The sequence below is a fragment of the Narcine bancroftii genome, chromosome 4 (assembly GCF_036971445.1).
Source record: "Narcine bancroftii isolate sNarBan1 chromosome 4, sNarBan1.hap1, whole genome shotgun sequence".
Classification (NCBI taxonomy): domain Eukaryota; kingdom Metazoa; phylum Chordata; class Chondrichthyes; order Torpediniformes; family Narcinidae; genus Narcine; species Narcine bancroftii.
Window position 1 is genome coordinate 173175308 of NC_091472.1, and position 14051 is coordinate 173189358.

Consider the following 14051-nt stretch of genomic DNA (forward strand, 5'->3'; position numbering starts at 1 on the left):
TTGTTGCATTGGATTACCTTCAAAGGAAAGTCCTATGAAAGTGTTGGTTAATCCCTTGGACACAAAGTCTGATCTTGAAGTTCCAACTAGAAGCATTATGGATCTTGAATTAGGATCTGCTCTTCCTCATCCTAATGATCACAAAATGGTGGATGTTGCTTCCTTAATCCCTGATGCACAACCTATTCTCAATGACCCAATAGCCAGTTTTGTATCTATTGTTGGAAGTTTTAAAATTCAGCCAGAAAGATGTGGATGCTGCAATGCGAGCTGTAAAACGAGAGCTCACTGTCCAGGAAGATACAACTTTGGAATTGAAACAGAATCATGAGAAAAGCCTTGAATAGAGTGCAGAGATGAAAAAGGTTATTGATGAATGTGTTAAAATCGGTTTCCAAATGATGGAGGCCTGTGACAAAAAGAATGAAAAGGCCAAGGCAGAGCTAGGGAAAATAACAAAAGAAAAACAGCAAGCCTGAAAGGAGATGAATTTGATTGAAACATCATTTTCTGAGTTGTTCAAACAATTTGAGAAACAAGAAGTACAGGAATGGATGTGTTGGATTCAGGATCTTCATAAGATGGAAAACTTTAAGAATGACAAATGCTTCAAACCCACAAACTTTGGAACGGTGGCATCTGCTCAACTGCACCATTTTGCTGATGCGAACTGTTGGTTACCTGTTACTGCAGAATAACCATGGTCAGAAAATGAGCAAACATGAGATGCATTGAGGCTGTACCTTATTAATTCCCCTGTGGAAAGAGCAGAATTTATGGTTTAAAGAAGATGTTCTCTAGGTTGTCTTCCTACCTTGGTAAAATGCATACAGATTCCTTATTCAGAATATTTAGAGATTGCAGAATGAAGAGGGTATTCGATTTCTTTTCAATGAGAGTACAGTTGACGACAGTGACAACATCATGAATAAATGGATGCGTTCATTTACACATTTCCTAATGCAATTTTCAAATGCAGAAATGGAAGCATGCAAGCTCAGACTATGGTGACTGTGGTGCCCAGACTAGTCAAATTTGTGGGCATGCTCACGAACTGGTTTGTGCAAATGAAACATAGAAGGTTAAAGGGTGAAAATGGTAATGAGAATTGTGAAAGAGCTTTGGAAACTTTATTTGCTGTTCTATTCGACATGTGCAGGCTGATGCCACCCTTTACACCACACATGTCAAACTCTGGCCCGCGGGCCAAATTTGGCCTGCGATATAATTATATTTGGCCTGCAAGATCATATCAAAAATGTATTAGAGGTGGCCCGCTGGCCGCCGCGCCAATATAGCGCATGCACAGTAACCGCTGTGTCCCAGGGTGAGAGAGAGAGAGAAAAATTCTGGTCCTTGAAAAGTAGTGGTGGGTGGTTTTATAAACACACTGTCGTGTCCCCCCGCCCACCCCCCCACCACAGCGTGGCCTGGACGGTGACAGGGGAAGCAAAAGCTGCTTTCCAGCGCCCGGAACCCCAGTGGCACAGCGTTTCTTGGAGCTGCAGATGGAGTCGGGACGCCGGAGGGAAGATTGGGGCTCCCCGCCAGGCGATGGGGGCGCCGGCCACCGTGCGCCTTCCCACCGGACCAGCGGCGGGTGCCCGGAGTACACGTGGAGAGCGAGGCTGGTCGGGCAGGTAGGGTGGAACCCCCCGCCAATCTCGGAGTGGCGTGGGCTGGATCGGGATTAGCTGCGCTCACCTGCTCCTCCACCGCTGACCGGGATCCCAGCGCGGTCCTGAGCGCGGAGACTACCCTGGAAAGGTCCTGGGACACAGGCACGGAAAGAAAAGGGGGTCCGGGAGAAACTCAGCAGGTCAAGGGGGGTCCGGGAGAAACTCAGCAGGTCAAGGGAGGTCCAGGAGAAACTCAGCAAGTCAAGGGGGTCCAGGAGAAACTCAGCAGGTCAAAGGGGGATCCGGGAGAAACTCAGCAGGTCAAAGGGGGATCCGGGAGAAACTCAGCAGGTCAAAGGGGGATCCGGGAGAAACTCAGCAGGTCAAAGGGGGATCCGGGAGAAACTCAGCAGGTCAAAGGGGGATCCGGGAGAAACTCAGCAGGTCAAAGGGGGATCCGGGAGAAACTCAGCAGGTCAAGGGGGGGTCCAAGAGAAACTCAGCAGGGCAAGGGGGGAGGGGTCCGGGAGAAACTCAGAAGGTCAAGGGAAGGGGGTCTGGGAGAAACTCAGCAGGTCAAAGGGGGTCTGGGAGAAACTCAGCAGGTCAAGGGGGGTCCGGCAGAAACTCAGCAGGTCAAGGGGGGTCCGGAAGAAACTCAGCAGGTCAAGGGGGGTCCGGCAGAAACTCAGGGGGGGCCTGACCTCACCAGGACCATTGCCCACTCCCCCTCCCTGCCACAGGCCGATGGTGACGGGGCCGCCGATCCGCCGAGATGCCGCCCTGCAGCGAGAGCCGATGCCCCCGCACTGTCGTTGTCCAACCCGATCGCCCACAAACCTCGCCCTCCCGCACACAGGCCTGAGTAAGTATTATGAACTTTAATCTCAGGATAAAACGATCTTCCAATCGTTTCATGTCACAGTGATAAATATATTCCTGGTTAAAAATGGTCCTGCACCTGGATACAAGCTCATTAGGCATAAAACTTGAAAAGTGTGTAAATCAAAGGATATCTGTACCAATGGAAAAAGGGCATGGCAAATAACCCTGCTAGAGTTCATGCCCACAATCAGTCACCCATTTGATTGTTTCAGGAATCATGTTATTCTCCCACATTCTCAATAGCCCTCAGATTTTACTATTCGACAGCACACTAGCAACATTTGACAAATCCTCTATAGAGAAATATTATTTATTGAATATTTTATTTCTCATTTGTTAATGCTTCTGGAAAAAGTTTATCCAAAACTATTATTAAACATTTATTTTAATAAGAAAAAGTTTAACATTACATATGTTGAGAGAAGAGAAAACATGCAGATGTTGTTGAAAATTTTCAATAAATATTTAGTTCGGCCCTCAACTTAGTCCAAGTTTTTAATTTTGGCCCTCCGTGAATTTGAGTTTGACACCCCTGCTTTACACCATTTATCAATGAACTCATGAACCAGAACACAAAGCATTTGGTTGATCCATCCTCTGGAGAAAATAAGGATACACAAAACACTCACTACCTCAAGCTTCCAAAAGTAAGGGAATCTTATTGACAAATTGAGGCAGTAGTCACCCAACTGCAGTCAGTTTTTGAGCTTGGAAGAGTGATCCAAGACAAAAAGACCCTTCCTGTTAAGTACCCTCAGAAAGAAGTTGAGGTTATTCACCAGGATTCAGAAGCACAGAACGAGCCGTTCGATTACAGCGGGCTTGGAATTCGTGTTCTGGAAATGAGCCACAGATCAACAGACTTAATCAAAATTGTCAACACTGCAGAAAATGACCTGCAAGAACTATTAAAATTTCCTGAAAACAGCAAAGTGATCTTTCTCCAGAGAGGCGGAACTGGACAGTTGAGTCCCATAAATCCCATAAATCTTATGGGATTACAAGAAGGGAGGAGAGCAGATTATGTGGTTACTGGAGCCTGGTCTGCTAATGCACCCAAAGAAGCTCAGAGAAAAATTGGATGTGCTGGGGTGACTGTGGTAATAATCAAAGAGGATCTTCTGGGATATACACTGAAAGAATCTCCAGCCATTTTTGACTAGAAAGTGCAAGGGAGTTGCAGCTCTATGTACAACACTCCAGCAACCAACAGTATTAACATTATGGGATTGGTCTTGCAATGGATCAAAAATTCTGGGGGTTGCTGAAGCAATGGGCCAGAACAGTGCAGTGAAATCAAAGCTGATTTATGATTAAATTGATGGATCAAATAGATTTTATGTGCATTTGGCTGCTTCAACCTGCAGAAACACAATAAATATTCCAATACACGATAGGAATGCAAATGTAGACTGTGTTCTTGAAACAGAGTTTCTTGACAAAGCTAAGAATAACATGACATCATTAAAGGGCCGCAGATCTGTTGGTGGAATTCAAATATCTTTATATAATGCTGATATAGTGGAAGAAACCCAAAATCTGGCTGACTTTTTTTGGACCTTGCCCCTTGCTGACTACACAGCTACAGACTTTACTGGTCCAGAGTGGTGGTAAAGATCACTCTTTTCAAGGGTATGTGCTGGTAACTTCTAGCCTATGAAGAATGAAGTAAGATCTACATAATATTGGAATTTACTGTATTTGATTGTTATTTATTATTGTGTAATTATTATTTGAGACTTTTGATCCTCTTCATTAGGTGCATATATATTGACCAAATTCCAAAATTCTGAATATATCTGACACTTTATCATTACATTCCTCCCTGCTGGATCTATTATTTCCTCCTCTATTTTGATTGGTACATTTTTATTGATTAATATAGCTACATCTCTGGTTTTTGAGTTATATGATGCTGCTGTTACGTGCCCTACCCAATCTCTCCTTAATTTCTTGTGATCCACTTCAGTTAGATCCATTTCCTGCACGAATGCTATATCTATTTTTTCTTTTTTCAGTAAATTTAATAGCCTCTTCCTTTTGATTTGGTTATGTATTCCATTAATATTTATAGTCATATAGTTCAACATGGCAATCTCATACTCTGTTTACACCTCATTTCCGCTTCCTCACCACCACCTTTCCCCTTTTCCCCATTTTCATCTCTGTTTTCTTTTTTGAATGCACTGTAAGACAACACTTCTAAAACATAAAATACTTCAACCACTCCCACATCTAAAATTCCTTTAACACCAAGTGTCTCGTCTCCCCCCCCCCCCCATCTCTGTGTTGCCCCTTGTCCCTTGCCGGGCAACTACAACTCCCCTCTCCATTCGGACTGCGAACCCGTTCACAAGTGTCAACTAATTTCGCAGTGACTGTTATTCTCTCCCACCCAACCCCCTCCAAGAAAGAAGAAAAAAAGTGAAGAAAAAGCAAAGCCCCAGATACACAAAACACAATAAATAAAAGATAAAAGTGTGGGGAAAATGGCACCCAAGAAAGAAAAACCAAAAATAATGGGAAAAAAAAGGAAAGACGCCGGAAGAGAAAGGTGAAGGCTTTACCTGCACAAAAAAGCAGGGACCCGCCGTGGAAAGAGGAGCCCGCTCCCCGAGGTTAGTGGAGACCCCACAGGGTCGTGATCCACTGACCACGGGACTGCAAAATTGGCTCACTGAGCCAAACAGAGGTGCGCAACTGCGCATGACAAGGAGAACACCGACGGGAGGGGGGACCAGCTGTGGAGTAAAAATCCACAGCACGAACAGCAGAGCTCCCAGCTGGAAGATAAAGAAAGCAACGGGAAAGGGTGGGGTGAGAAAGAAAAATGGAAGCAGGAGACACAACAGATAACCAGCCCAGATGAGGACCAACATCAAGAAACCATGAAAAAAAATGCCCAACAAACTGAGACAAGCAGCTCAACAAGAAAGACAGAAGAGACAAAGATACAAGGAAGAGAAATAGAAATAGTAAACCCAAGAGCAGACACAGAAGAAGAACACCAAGTTCTGCACAGAGGAATAGGAGGTAAAATGAATGGACAGTACATAGATAAAAAAAATTTCAAGAACAAATGAAGCATTAAAAAAATGGTTGACACTAGAATTTAGTGAAGTGAAAAAATGAAAACTGCAGAAGAAAAAGTGAGTAGAATAGAGCTGGTCATAACAGATGTAGGGAAAGGATTAGAAAATGTGGAAGAACGTGTAATGGCGGTAGAAATGGAAGTGAACAACTTAGAAAGAAAATTGGAAGAAAGTGACAAAAAAGTTAAAGAAATATAGTTGTTAGCTCAGAAGATGGATATAATGGAAAACTATAGTAGGCAAAACAATATAAAGATAGTGGGCCTTAAGGAAGATGAAGAAGGCAAAGATGTGAAAGAATTTATAAAAGAATGGATCCCATAAGTCCTGGGAATGACAGGAAGGAATGGAAATAGAAAGGACACACAGAACATTAGCCCCGAACCCATAGTCACAACAAAAACCAAGATCCATTTTAGTAAAATTTCTGAGATACACGACAAGAGAAAATATATTGGAGAAGACAATGAATAAAATTAGAGAAGACAAAAAAACCACTGGAGTACAAAGGTCAAAAAAAATTTTCTACCCAGACACAAATTTTGAACTCCTAAAGAAGAGTAAGGAGTTTAACGCAGCAAAATCGATCCTATGGAAAAAAGGCCATAAATTTATGTTAAGATTTCCAGCGGTGCTTAAAATAGTTATCCCGGGGGAGCAAAACAGACTTTTCTCGGATCCCGAGAAAGCACAAGAATTTGCAGAATGCTTGCAAGACAGAAAGAGAGATGAAGAGATGTAACAAGAACAAAGAACGACAACAAACTACATATAAAGATGTAAAAATAATGTATAAGAACTAAAGGAGGGAAGAAAAGGGAAGTAAGGGAGAAGGGGGGAAAAACAAAAAGAGAGGGGTTAAAAAAAATTTTTTAAAGAAAAAGAGAAGTAGAGGGGGAGGACACATCCTTAAGGAGCACCTGTGTTGATCGACAGTGACAAGAAGACGTTGTTTCCAATCTGCACTGACTGTGGTCTTCCAATGAGGAAGTCAAGGATCTAGTTGCAGATTGGGGTACAAAAGCCCAGGGTTTGGTGCTTGTTGAACAGCATTGAGGGAAAAATGGTGTTGTAAACTGTGCTATAGTTGATGAAGAGCAGACGTATGTATCAGTTGCTGTTTTCAATTCAAGGTGACCTAGAGCTGAGTGAAGAGCCAGTGATATTATGTCTGCTGTGGAATGATTGCAACGACAGGTGAATTGTAGTGGGTCCAGACCTCTGCTTAGGTACGTGTTCTTTCTGGCCGTGATCGATCTCTCAAAGCATTTTATTGCAGTAGATTTGAGTGCTACTGGGCGATAGTCATGAGGTAGCTCACACTGTTCTTGGGCACCGGGATGATTGATGCCCTTTTGAAGCAGGTGGGGACCTTGGACTGCAGCAGTGAGAGATTGAAAATTGGTTGGGCGTCAAGACCTGTTGCCTTGCGAGGATTTTCCCTCTTGAATGATGTTCTGACATCATCCTTAGACACAGTTATCACAGGGTTCTCAGCCTTTGTCTGGATTCTCAAAGGCACTGTTGGGTTCTCCTTCTCAAAGCAGACATAGAGGGTGTTCACCTCATGAGGTAATGAAGCATCACAGCTTCACCCTCACTTTGTTGGCTATATTGGCCTGCACATCCTGCCAAAGCTGGCGTGTCTCTGTCTCTAGCTTCCTCTGAAATTGCCACTTTGTTGTTGAAATAGCCCTGCAGGTCATACCTGGACTTTTTGTAGAGATCTGGATCCCCAGCTTTAACGCCCATGATCTTGCCCTCAGCAATTTGCGAATCCGCTGATTCATCCAAAGTTTCTTGTTGGGGAACACCCGGTATGTGCGCATGGACACACACTTGTCCACACAGGACTTGATGAAGTCGGTGACACGTTACCTATTCATTCAAGTCTAAGGATGAGTTCTTGAGACTGGTCCAGTCCACCGATTCAAAGCAGTTCTATAGACGTTCTTCTGCCTCCCTTGACCATACTTTCGCCCTCTTCACTACTGGTCTCTGCTTGTACGCCAGGAGTAGAAGTACAGCCAGGGGATGAGACTTGCCCAAGTGCAGTTGTGGTATGGCTCAGTAGGCATTCTTCATGGTGATGTAGCAGTGGTTGAGTGTGTTGGCTCCTCTGGTCTCGCATGTGACATGTTGCTGGTAGTTCGTTAAAGTCTTCTTCAGGTTGGCCTGATTGAAGTCCCCTGAATAATCAGGAAGGCATCAGGATGTGGTACATCATGGCTGCTAATTACAGTGCTCAGTCCCTCCAGTGCTATCCTGACGTTAGCCTGGGGTGAAATGTACTCTGCAACCAGCATGATGGCAGTGAACTCTCTCAGCAAGTAGGTGGCACTTGATCGCCAGATGTGCCAGGTCGGGGAAGCAGGACGGAAATACAACCACCTTATTTGTGCACCACAATGACAAAAATGCCTCATCCCCTGGCTTTTCCTGAAGCTGGTGTCAACACGGTGGAAGGTGTAGTCCATGGGCTGTAGTGCCATGTCCAAGATGTCCCTCATTTAACCATGTTTTTGTGAAGCACATCACACAGCATTCCCTGATGTCATCTGGTTCAGAGTTCGTTGAGTTTGTTTTCCAAGGATTGTACATTAGCCAGGAGGATGGAAGCCTCAGGGTCTGGTGTCTTAATTTAACCTGTACCCCCCCCCCTTTGCGTCCACGTGGACGGATCATCTTTAATTGGCCTTTGGTGTCTGGTAACTCCTGTGGTGTTGAAATGGTTTGTTCAATGTCCTTTTAAATCTCCTGTGATGTTTAAATGGATTGGGTGACTGCTCTTTGTGATTCCCGCAAAGTTTGCATGATGTTTAACTTGCCTGAACTTCAGCTGTTTAAAGGTCTCGCATTCCAACAGAGACTGCAATTTCTGCCAAATCCCAGGCCTGCTACCATCCTTATTCACAGATAAGTTTGATTCCATGGTTATGGGGTTGACTTTTAATAGTTCTGAACAAGAATATTTGGCAATTCCCATCAGAGCTGCAAGTTAAGAGTCTCCACTATAAGGCGACATCTTGGAACAAGAAGATACAAAAAGCTTCAAGTATATAAAGAGTAAGAGAGGTGAGAGTCGATATAGGACAACCTGAAAATGTCAATGAAGAAATAATAATGGGAGACAAGCAGTTGACAGTGGACCCATGAGTATTTTGCAGCAGTCTTCACTGTGGAAGACACTAGCAGTGAGTCAGATATCCAAGGATATCAGGGAAGTGAGTGCAGAGGGAAGAGGCTCAAAAAGCTGACAAGTCTGAGAGTGGATAAATCTGGACTGGATGGATTGAACCCTTGGGTTCTGAAAGAAGTAGCGATAGAGACTGTGGAGGCATTGGTAATGATCTTTCAAGAATCAATAGATTCTGGCATGGTACTGCCACTTTTTTGCCCAATGTTAGAAAATGTCTGGTCATGCACTTTGGTAGAAGAAATTGGAGAGAAAATTGAAAATTCCCAGATGAAAAGGGACTTGGGAGCACTCATACAGATTAACCTGAAGGTAAATTTGCAGGTTGAGTCAGTTGTGAAGGAAAAGTCTGAAATTAAATGTGCAAGGAGAGATAACGGTGGAGAGAAGGAATGAAAAAAAAAATTGCAAATGCATGTAGAACCATAGAACAGTTCAGCACAGAAATAAGCCTCAAGGCCCTTCTAGTTTGTGACAACTATTATTTGCTGGAAGAGAATGTTAGGATCCCCAGCAAGGCCAGGCAGCCTCTGTGGTGATGCCTCGCATTCTCACCTCTCCTCACTACAACTCAACACAACCCGAATTTGTTTCTGGGCTCGATAAAAAGTCCGCCTTTTGACATCACATTGGCAGGTCCGACCTCGTAGGGCAGTGGCAGTTCAAAGCCCGTTAACACCAGTGGGCACCAGCTTGCGGCAGATCCCGAGGTAGCTGCTCTGCTTGGAGGGGGTCAAGGACCCACCTTGTCCTTTCTTCCCTCCCTTCCTCCCTCCCTCCAAGTGGAAGATTAACCATTAGGCAGAGTAGCATTAAGCCTAGAGACCTGAGAGCAAAAAATTTATTTAATTGAGTGTACACAAGAGTATTTTGGATGACATTTGCATTTTTTCCCATAACTGGAATATGACAAATATTATTTTGTTTTTTAAATTAGGCTCCAAACAGATAAACATTTTGAAATAATGCTTTTAGGAATTTGTGTTTACTAAGATGAGATTATTATGTCACGAGTAAGACAGGGAGCAAAGCCTGTTGAAACATGAATGCCAGTACTGTGAAATCTATAAAATATGATGGTAAAGAGAAATATTACTTTAGTGAGTTCACATTTTACCACTCCATAACAAAAAGTGAGAAATTCAGAAGTTGGCTGTGCTATTCTCCAAGCACAGGAAAAGCATTCAAGACCATGCTTGATCTCCCCCATCCTCTTTCCACCCCACTCCCCCATCCTCTTTCCACCCTACACTCCCCCATCCTCTTTCCACCCTACACTCCCCATCCTCTTTCCACCCTACACTCCCCATCCTCTTTCCACCCTACACTCCCCATCCTCTTTCCACCCCACTCCCCCATCTCCTTTCCACCCCACTCCCCCATCCTCTTTCCACCCCACTCCCCCCATCCTCTTTCCACCCCACTCCCCCCATCCTCTTTCCACCCCGCTCCCCCCATCCTCTTTCCACCCCACTCCCCCCATCCTCTTTCCACCCCGCTCCCCCCATCCTCTTTCCACCCCGCTCCCCCCATCCTCTTTCCACCCCGCTCCCCCATCCTCTTTCCACCCCGCTCCCCCCATCCTCTTTCCACCCCGCTCCCCCCATCCTCTTTCCACCCCGCTCCCCCCATCCTCTTTCCACCCCGCTCCCCCATCCTCTTTCCACCCCGCTCCCCCATCCTCTTTCCACCCCGCTCCCCCCATCCTCTTTCCACCCCGCTCCCCCCATCCTCTTTCCACCCCGCTCCCCATCCTCTTTCCACCCCGCTCCCCCCATCCTCTTTCCACCCCGCTCCCCCATCCTCTTTCCACCCCGCTCCCCCCATCCTCTTTCCACCCCGCTCCCCCCATCCTCTTTCCACCCCGCTCCCCCATCCTCTTTCCACCCCGCTCCCCCCATCCTCTTTCCACCCCGCTCCCCCCATCCTCTTTCCACCCCGCTCCCCCCATCCTCTTTCCACCCCACTCCCCCCATCCTCTTTCCACCCCGCTCCCCATCCTCTTTCCACCCCGCTCCCCCCATCCTCTTTCCACCCCGCTCCCCCATCCTCTTTCCACCCCGCTCCCCCATCCTCTTTCCACCCCGCTCCCCCATCCTCTTTCCACCCCGCTCCCCCATCCTCTTTCCACCCCGCTCCCCCATCCTCTTTCCACCCCGCTCCCCCATCCTCTTTCCACCCCGCTCCCCCATCCTCTTTCCACCCCGCTCCCCCATCCTCTTTCCACCCCGCTCCCCCCATCCTCTTTCCACCCCGCTCCCCCATCCTCTTTCCACCCCGCTCCCCCATCCTCTTTCCACCCCGCTCCCCCATCCTCTTTCCACCCCGCTCCCCCATCCTCTTTCCACCCCACTCCCCTCCATCCTCTTTCCACCCCACTCCCCCCATCCTCTTTCCACCTCACTCCCCCATCCTCTTTCCACCTCACTCCCTCCATCCTCTTTCCACCTCACTCCCCCCATCCTCTTTCCACCTCACTCCCTCCATCCTCTTTCCATCTCACTCCCCCCCATCCTCTTTCCACCCCACTTTCCCACCCCCCCTCCTTCATCATTCCCTCCTGTCATCCCTTTTCCAGCCGCCGCCGCTACTCACGTTTCCTGGATCCCGCTCCCCTTACTCCTGAAACGAAAGTGAAAGACAACGGTGCAGGCGGGGCAGAGGCGTCTAATTGAAAGAGAGTGATTGGGCTTTTTTTAAGTGTGGGAAGGTACTCTTTTTGTCCCATTTGTTCTCAGCAGAAACTGACTTCACGGTCCAAACGCCCAAAGAAACTCAGCCAAGGGAATCCAAATTGGAAATGCCGAACTGGTCCGTGAACTCCCTGCATTTAACCAATTCTGTTCATGTCAAAGCGCATTAAAGATACAACACACAAACATGCTGGAGTAACTCAGCAGGTCACGCAGCATCTTGAAGTAGCAAAACGTTTTGGGCGTGAGCCCTTCTTCAAGCTATGAGCCAGGCGCTTGAATAAAAAGGAGGGGGAGGGGGCAGGAACACAGAGGGGGGCAGGAATCCAGGGGGCGGGGGCAGGAACCCAGGGGGAGAGGCAGGAACGCAGGGGGAGGGGCAGGAACGCAGGGGGAGGGGCAGGAACCCAGGGGGAGGGGGCAGGAACGCAGGGGGAGGGGCAGGAACCCAGGGGGGGGCAGGAACACAGGGAGAGGGGGCAGGAACGCAGGGGGAGGGGCAGGAACCCAGGGGGAGGGGCAGGAACCCAGGGGGAGGGGCAGGAACCCAGGGGGAGGGGCAGGAACCCAGGGGGGGGCGCAGGAACGCAGGGGGAGGGGCAGGAACCCAGGGGGGAGGGCCAGGTACCCAGGGGGAGGGGCAGGAACAGAGGGGGGCAGGAACCCAGAGGGGGGGCAGGAACCCAGGGAGAGGGGGCAGGAACGCAGGGGGAGGGGCAGGAACCCAGGGGGAGGGGCAGGAACCCAGGGGGGGCAGGAACGCAGGGGGAGGAGCAGGAACCCAGGGGGGAGGGCCAGGAACCCAGGGGGAGGGGCAGGAACAGAGGGGGGCAGGAACCCAGAGGGGGGCAGGAACCCAGAGGGGGGCAGGAACCCAGAGGGGGGCAGGAACCCAGAGGGGGGCAGGAACCCAGAGGGGGGCAGGAACCCAGAGGGGGGCAGGAACCCAGGGAGAGGGGGCAGGAACGCAGGGGGAGGGGCATGAACTCAGGGGGAGGGAAGAAAAGCTGAGAAGTGATGGGGGAGAAATACCCTCTGAAAGGAGAGGGAAGGGGGCGCGAGCTGGAGAAAGTGAGGACAGGGAACAAGGGGGCGGGTTGAACTGAAACTGGGGAAGTCAATGTTCATACTGTCTGGTTGGAGAGTGACCGGACAATTATTAGGGATCAAGGCTCACGAAGAATAGACCCAAACGCACAACTCAGAGACAGGTCAGTTGGTCGATTATCAGAATCTTTACTGGGGATCAGTGCACAGGTGGTCAAAAAACACGAGCAAGTAGATTAACACTCGGGAAGAAGTCTGGACCACCTGTGACAGAGAGGGAAGAGAACACCCAGCTTATATGCACAAGGGGAGGATAACAAGTCACAGGAGGGAAACAGGAATGTGTCCTCTTTCCTCCAGGGCAATGCAACTCTGCATTTCCATATTCCAGCGTGTGGTATTTAGCTGGCAGTCTGTGTTGATGGAAAACTCACCCACCCTCCTTCTCCCTGATTCCCCCCATTCCCATTATTACCCAACCCCATCTTGACCATCTCTGTTATGACCTTCCTCAGCTTTCTTGATCTGTTCCCCCTCAACTATTCCCCACATCTTACCCCCCCCCCCCCCCTTTTTGGTACGGTGCCACCCCACTGGGGGCAGTGGAAAGATCCAAGGTGATGAGAAAAAAAGGGACAGTCCAAACATTTGTTTGTACCTTGGTGACGTGGTCTGGACAGGACATGTTCCACATGCCAGCCAGATCAGACAGCAGACGCCGCGGAGACTGGTGATCATCGTCTGCAAGGGCCAAGGTTTTAGGGTTGTAAGCATTGCAAGTTAACTTCAGTCTTGTAATGTACATTTAAATTATAATAAAAGGTAATGATTGGGGGACCCCACGATATTTCCTTATGTTTTTCTGCTGTGATTTACATTTGTTATTTTGCAAGAAGTGCTTTGTTTTGTTCTCCTTTGTAGCGGCACACAATATATTCATTTATTTATACATATGTAACATCAGGCAGCATTAACTTGTACTTCATAAATGCACATATACATGTTATGCACATAAAGGCAATGTTATGTTGCCAACATGTCGTAGTTTTCGTTAGGTATTTATGTCTAACTGTAACTTCTAATATTAAGCAGTTCTTAAGTATTTGATTTTTTAGTTTCACATTCGTACTTGTATTGATGTGTCACGTACTTTTCCCAGCAATTGCATTATGTTTTTTCTGCTGCATTTTGCTGTGTTTGCCATGATTTTTACAAATAACGTTTAGTTGCAGAATAAAATATAGCCACAGCACAGCAAAGAAGAAAGTGTGGGCAATATAGTGTGGAATATGAATTTGTATCAGTTTTATTTGTGAAATACATACACTTGTTTATAGTGTTAGATTAGTTGTTGTTTTAAATTTGCAGTAGACCTAATATCAAGAAAGAAGTGTGTGTGTTTATGGAGGTGGGAGGGTGCCAGGGATGTTGCCTGGAAGCCAAGGGGCCAAAAAAAGTTTGGGAACCACAGATGTAACATAATCAAAACGTACACAGGTCAGGATATAGTTGCAGAGAT

At 47.3% G+C, this 14051-nt stretch overlaps 1 protein-coding gene and 1 pseudogene across 2 annotated transcripts in view; one reads left to right on the plus strand and one right to left on the minus strand.

The window, feature by feature from the left end:
• The window catches only part of LOC138761239 (protein PML-like), a 30047-nt gene extending 18302 nt beyond the window's left edge, over nt 1-11745 (minus strand). For both annotated transcript variants that reach the window (XM_069933038.1, XM_069933037.1), the window contains exon 1: nt 11388-11745. The gene's annotated coding sequence lies outside the window, so the exon portion shown is untranslated. The remainder of the gene's footprint in view (nt 1-11387) is intronic.
• On the plus strand, nt 486-6797 carry LOC138762397 (phosphoserine aminotransferase-like; annotated as a pseudogene).
• Nucleotides 11746-14051: the final 2306 nt, after the last annotated feature.